Source organism: Haemaphysalis longicornis, unplaced genomic scaffold (genome assembly GCF_048455015.1).
Source record: "Haemaphysalis longicornis isolate Haplotype H1 unplaced genomic scaffold, Haemaphysalis longicornis Haplotype H1 scaffold_7, whole genome shotgun sequence".
In the NCBI taxonomy this organism is placed as follows: domain Eukaryota; kingdom Metazoa; phylum Arthropoda; class Arachnida; order Ixodida; family Ixodidae; genus Haemaphysalis; species Haemaphysalis longicornis.
Genome location: NW_027526422.1, coordinates 59,927,376 through 59,934,055, shown reverse-complemented (window position 1 = coordinate 59,934,055; position 6,680 = coordinate 59,927,376).

Here is a 6,680-nt window from a genome sequence, read left to right as displayed (position 1 = left end):
GATCATGGAGCATACAAATAACGCGCCACATTTTGTTTTTATATTTGGCAATGAAATAAAAATTATTTGTTTGGTGTAACAGCAACATAAGAGGGCAGTAAAAGCCTCTCCATGACAAAAAGTGAAGCCCCGGTAGTGCCCAGGAACAGTGTTGTAAAAAGAGGAAAATAAAATGGATAAGCACCGCAAACTGCTTTTTGTTTCGGACTGTGATAAGGCATGTGCAGTCTGCGTAACATCAAACTTTTGTATTGCATGCATGAATGTACCACTAGTTGCATTGCTTAAATGCCTTTTGGTACAGCTTTCTGAAATCAGTTATTCACTGAAAACAATTTCAAGCTTGTACCAGAAAGGCAAGAATGACCCCAAATGCTTATGTTTGTTGGTCATATTTTTATTGAAATTGTTATGCATATCCTGCATACTTCAGGTAATTAAAGGGGTCCTGAAATACCTTCCGCCGATGCATGGATGTACATGTACCCAAATAAAGCAATGTATTTGCAATCTCCTCCCGCAAGAATTTTGTTAAAGCGATGAGTATTAGCTGAGAAATCGTAAATCAAAAACCACGCATTATCGTCGCTCCGCGTTTCCTCCTCCTTTCGACTTACTCTCCGCTGTTGACGGCGCGCGAGCTTTGCCTCCCATGATGCTGCGCTCCGCAGCGGTGACGTACTTCCGCTATTGCGCTGCTACGTCGTCTGCTACGGGCAAGCTTTGTTGACACCATGAATCCCGCACTTCGCTCAAGGCTGGAAAACCGAACGAAAAATCTGGCCGCATGTGTGCGGCGGCCTGGCCTTCCCCTTTCGCGGTGTTCGTTGGTGCAGTTGCTATCGGTGGCACGTGACTTTTTATCGGCGGCGAACTCGCAGCCGTACGGGGAAGATCGTGCGCTCGTTCCCTTTGATGCACCGACACTGTTTATCCAAAAAGAGCCGTATCAGATGTGGCCCCGCTGGTGCCGGGTCTTATTTTGCGGCGGTCGTAATTCATGCCGGCGGCATGTGAAAAAGACATTTTCAATTGATACAGAACCCGTGCACAAAACCCTTCAATCATGTGACCAGTTCAGCTTGGGGCGACGCGTGGTGGAGAGCGGCAACGTTGGCAAAGCATGCTCCACCGCGGCCCTGAGCTTTCTAGCGCTGGAGCCAGCGCCACTTCTTTGAGAATCTCAAACATCGGTTGCCTTGACAACAAGGCACAAACCACTGTAGAACTCAGTTACAGTTGCGTGTTCCCGGTTCAGCTCGGGGCCCCACCTCGCGACATGGGGGCACTGCAGGCGTACCACCCACTCCCATTGGGAAGTGCGAGATGCGTTTGACATTACAGGAGGCGATGGTGTGTGTGTGTTGTGGACGTCTTTGTTTCGCGATGCAATACGACGTTGTGCTTCTGCGGGTGGATAGTGCTTCCCATGGTCTGGGTTATCTTTCTCGAGCGACGTACGACTCAACTTCGCATGGGGTATGTGCAGTGTGCGTGGCTAAAAGCCATCTCGGCTTGTGAGCCGGAGTTAAGTGACTTGCTGTTCGTCCCCGCAAACCGCGCGCGAGGTGAGTGCCGAAGTTACGACGGGCAGGTGGAGGCAACCCATCGTCTTTCAATCGCGGTTCAGACTTGCAACGCATGTTGTGACGTTGTGTTCGTTCGAAACCCATCTCTGGATTGTTTTGAAGTAGAATAAAATGTATGCGTCAAACCCGGGCATTCGGCTCAGGGCGTTCTCTGCGATTGCACGAAAGAAGTGCCACGGGGCTTCAACGCTTTCTTTACGGAACGTACTCAGGTAAGGGAATATCCATGTCGTGTTATGGCCGTGCTGCATTTAATACGAACGGTTAAACGTTTGTTTACACTTGTTTCGTTTGTCGTAAAATGTCCAAGCACTCCGGCACTCCGCCGGCAGATCAGCCGGCGAGCCGACGCTGAGCAGACGACTCATCTCTTTGCCGGAAGTGCGTGAAAAAGCCGCCCAATAGCAGGATGTCTAGCTCATGACGAACATCTGGGAATCGATGATGTAGACATGTGAAGATGGCGGCGTCCAAAAACACGAAGGAAAGGGTGAGAAAAAAGCGACAAACTTTGCAACAAAAGTGTGAGCTTTCCGCTGTGCGTAAAAGAGTAATACTTGGCACAGATGACGTTGACGACCCAATCTAACGATTGCGCTAGTTCATTTAGTGTGCTCAAAACGCCTTTCAGGGCCCCTTTAATAGAAAAAACATCACGGGAAGTAAATTTCTTATGCCAAACTAGTTGAAATTGGAGACATGACAGGATTTACTACGAAAACAGACATGACAGGATTTACTACAGACTACAGAACAGGATTTACTACAGACTACAGAACAGGATTTACTACAGACTACAGGGCAGGATTTACTACAGACTACAGGACAGGATTTACGACAGACTACAGGACAGGATTAACTACAGACTACAGGACAGGATTTACTACAGAATACAGAACAGGATTTACTACAGAATACAGGACAGGATTTACTACAGACTACAGGATGTCCCATTCCCTCACAGGATCATTCTGTCGTATTTTTCTGTTGTGTTTTTCGACTGGGCTATCATCTGCTCTTCAGTAAACACCATTACAAATGCGTTCGCGCGGTGGGAGGCAGCTCTGGCCAGCTCCGACTTTGGGATTCAGAAAGACTTTATTCTTTGAGCTCGGAGAGGAGCAGATGGCTGGGGCCCTCGAAGGAATGCACCACCCCTACGGCAATCTCAAAACCTTTTTTTTACCCGCCGCGGCGGCTCAGTGGCTAAGGCGTTGCGCTGCTAAGCACGAGGTCACGGGTGCGATTCCCGGCCGCGGAGGCCGCTTTTCTGGTGGAGGCGAAAAGCAAAAGCGCCCGTGTGTACGAGATTTCGGCGCACGCTGAAGATCCCCAGGTGGTCAAAATTAATCCGGGGCCCTCCACTACAGCGCGCCTCATCGCCTAGCTGCGTTGCGTCGGCGCGTTAAACCCCACAATCAATCAATCACCTTTTTTTAAATAAATGTTCCTTTCCCCGTCTCTCCTAGAGGTAGAATCGTGGGTTCAATATTTTTCCAAGACCCGTGATTTTATTGTAGGATGTTATCTTAACTCATATGCGCATTCCTTTCGTAAATAAAAGCGGTTTTGGTATATTTTAGGTCAGTTTAGAGGTAGGACGCGGCATATCAACACGTTTAACATTTTGCATTGCACTAGAAGTGCCGGGCTTGTATCCCGAAAAAGAATATTGCATTTTTTAACAACACTGGCTTGAAAAGTGTACCGCACAGGCTCAGATGAAACTGCATGTGTCCAGCATATCCGAGGAGATAACTTAAGTTACTGTGTATCACATGGGCTTCACAGCGACTTCAGAAAGAGAACCTGCCAAGGTTTCCTAATGCCAGGAGGTTGAGATGCACCTCGATCTGTACGTTCACGTGTTTGTACTAATAACAGTTGGATAGTAACATTCACTTGTAACTGGCATTAGCGACACGACACACTAGTGACTCTCATAAAAGCAAGCTCAAGATCTTGTGCTATATTGTTTTTCATACAAGTAAGGAGCAGCACTAAATTACTTTGTTCGTCATACGGAATAAAATCCTCATTCTTTCCTTCCAAATGAGGAAGGATGAAACACCGCGATCCCTGATGCATGACCCCACCCCCAGTGCGATGAACCAGCACCCTCACCAAGCATCAATGTTGCATTTCCAGCATTGCGCAGCCGTATCACCAAGGCCACAAAGGCTAGTTTATTATTTTCTTTTCAGCATCTTACCATTTCGTTTTGTTTTTGCCACTCACAATTTGTACTGTCCAGCTTGAAGGCTTCAGAGGGTGCCACCACGAGTTTTGTGTCTTTAATGCCTCTGTAAGATGCCATCACTACTAGCGCCTATCCGCTCTTTCCAGCCCGTATACAGGTGGCGCTGCGGAAAACGGCAATGGCGGACGAGGCGGTGATCGGGCCCCCGCAGCAGCATGCGCGCCAGCATCAGTAGCGGCCTAAAAGCCCGTAGCCTGGCTTAAAACAATTACTTTCTTGAAAAGTACACAGAGGCATACGTTGCTCAAGGCGAGACAACGTTAGATTCCTTTTAGGGTATCTGGTGCGGTATAAAAAGCGCCACGTGCGAGGCAATCCGCTGCGTACAGCTCAGGCCGCACGGGAGTGGTTCGAGAACCATCCCGTGGCGCGCCTCATTGGGCAAACTCCTATAGGATGTGCAACGCTAAGTTTTGGGACATTATTGCAGTGTACAGGCGTCCACAGAATAAACCGGACCAAGCGAGCGGCAGGCGATAGCTATCGGTGCGACACCTTCCGGCCCATGCGCCTGCTGTCGAGATAGCGGAGGGCGCATGCGTGTCCCTCCCTATAGTTTGTGCATGTCAGTTTCCTTGACTGCGGCTGCAGCACTCCGTTCCTCTCGAATGCGACGCGCGGCGGCGCCTTGCGCGGCTCGCCTACCGAGCGGGCGTGATGCTTGGCAGCAGCCGGCAGCGTGCGCCATGCGCTGATGCCGCGTAACTGTGCGTTCATCTGAGAATGTTTGTTCGGCGCTCTTTTTATCATTTTAATGACTGGAACGCAAACTGGCGTTGAAGGAAGGCTGCGATAAAGATTCACACATGACTAAAACAGTGCTGGTCGTTATGCGACGAACACAGTTGATAGCAAGAACTGAATACAGCGAAGGTTTATTCGGTTCGGAACAAAAAAAAAAAAAAACATCGGTGATTGTCCGAGTGGTTCCCCTTATTAATTGTGTGTGAAGTTTCCGTCGTTTTTGATAACTTCACGAATGCGTCGGGGGAGCGACTCATAAAGCGACTTTATGATTTCGGGACGGGGGCGCAGGCGTCCCCATTCATCTTCCACTGCCTGCCACAACTCGTCCGCCGTGCGACCGCAGTCATTTCGTTTGCCGAGATTCATCTTCATAATCCCCCACACATTTTCTATCGGATTTAGGTCTGCCCCGCACGGAGGCCACCGCAGCTGTCGCACCGCGTGGTCCTCGAGCAGTGCACATGAGCTCACGGCTCGTGCTGTGAAGACAGGGCTTCGGTCCTGTTGCAGGATGAGGCACCCGTCCAGGACGAAGGGGAGCAGACTTGTCGAAATGATGCTACACTACTGGGAAGCATTGAATGGCCCAGAAATTCTGACGAGGGGTCCCAGGCCGTCCGCACTCATTGCGCCCCATACGCTGACGGAACACCTCCCACTGGAAAGGACACTTTGGATGTACCCGGGCTGGTATCTAAATACCATCGGGCTAAATACAGAAATACATTCAGGAAAGATATCTCCGAGGAAAGATATCTCCGAAGATGTTCGGAGGGTATACTAGATAAATCAATGAAAGGACATTCGCCGTGTTTGATAGTTTACATCGATTGAAATTACTGGCACATTTTTTTAGCGGGAGGCTGCACCCCCCCTGCCACGTAGGCGAACAGTATCCTGTATAAAACTATGCATCAATTCATCCTATTTCCACATCGGGAATTACAAAAGCCCCGTTAGCCGATGCGGGTTACCTGAAGTGTTTCGTAAAAAGACAGCGACAAGAAACGCCTAACAAAAAGTGCTTATAAAACTACGATTAAAACGTTTCAAATAACCCAGCTGAATAAAATTTACAGGGACATTGTATATGGGTTGCTCCGAAATATAGTTATTAACAGGCAGTTATGCATTGCTAGCCTGCACAATTACGCTTAGCGTTGCACTCGGGACCCGCCAAGGAATGCTCAGCAATTCTAGGATGGCCGCCCTTGCCCGTCTTCTTTTAACACCCTTTTTACCCTCACCCAATTTTCCGAAATAAATGTTTTACTCACATTATACCGTGCTCCCGAGTTTACCTTTTACACTGTAGTAGTTTATATATCGTCTAGAATGCACATTACCAGCTACGTTTCACAGTTCAGTTTCGTACCTGCAGGTCATCGGACGCCAAACGCGCCGCTCTTGAATCCAGCGAGTGGGGAAACTCGATTCGTCTGTAAATATAACTTCCTTCCACTCGTCTGTTGTCCACTGCTCCACCGCCCGGGCGAACTCCAGCCTTTCCAGCCTATGGCGGTCCGTCATGCGCGGTTTCTGCGCTGCCACGCAACTCCCCGAGTCCCGCCTCCTTCAGTCGTCTTCGAATTGTCTCGCAAGAAACATTCAATGACAGCTCCTGTCGAATTTCTTCTTCAGGCAGGAAGGGATCTGCCACAGCGGCTGCGACAATTCCTGCTCCTGACTGGTGACTTTAGGCCACCCGCTGCGCTCTGCGTCAATTCGTCTGCCCTGATCATCGCGGTAAGCTTGAATAATGCGGCTTACAGAAGTCCTAGACCTCCCGGTGCGGCGGCAAATTTCCGACTGAGTAGTCCTTTCGATGAAAAGTCGCACGATGTGCCTCCGTTGCTCGATGGGGACGCGGGACGGCATTCTTCACGAATATGGCCATGCAGGACGAGTTACGTGCTTTATACGCTTCATACCTATCACTGTACAATGGGCGACATGGAAGGAAACGCCTCATTGCTTTTCGATAACAATTCACTCACACCGACAGTTGTGTATTTAGGTCTATTTTTCCGAAGCGAATAAACTCTTTCCTTCCTACTTTCTTCCCTCCTCCCATCTTTAAACCG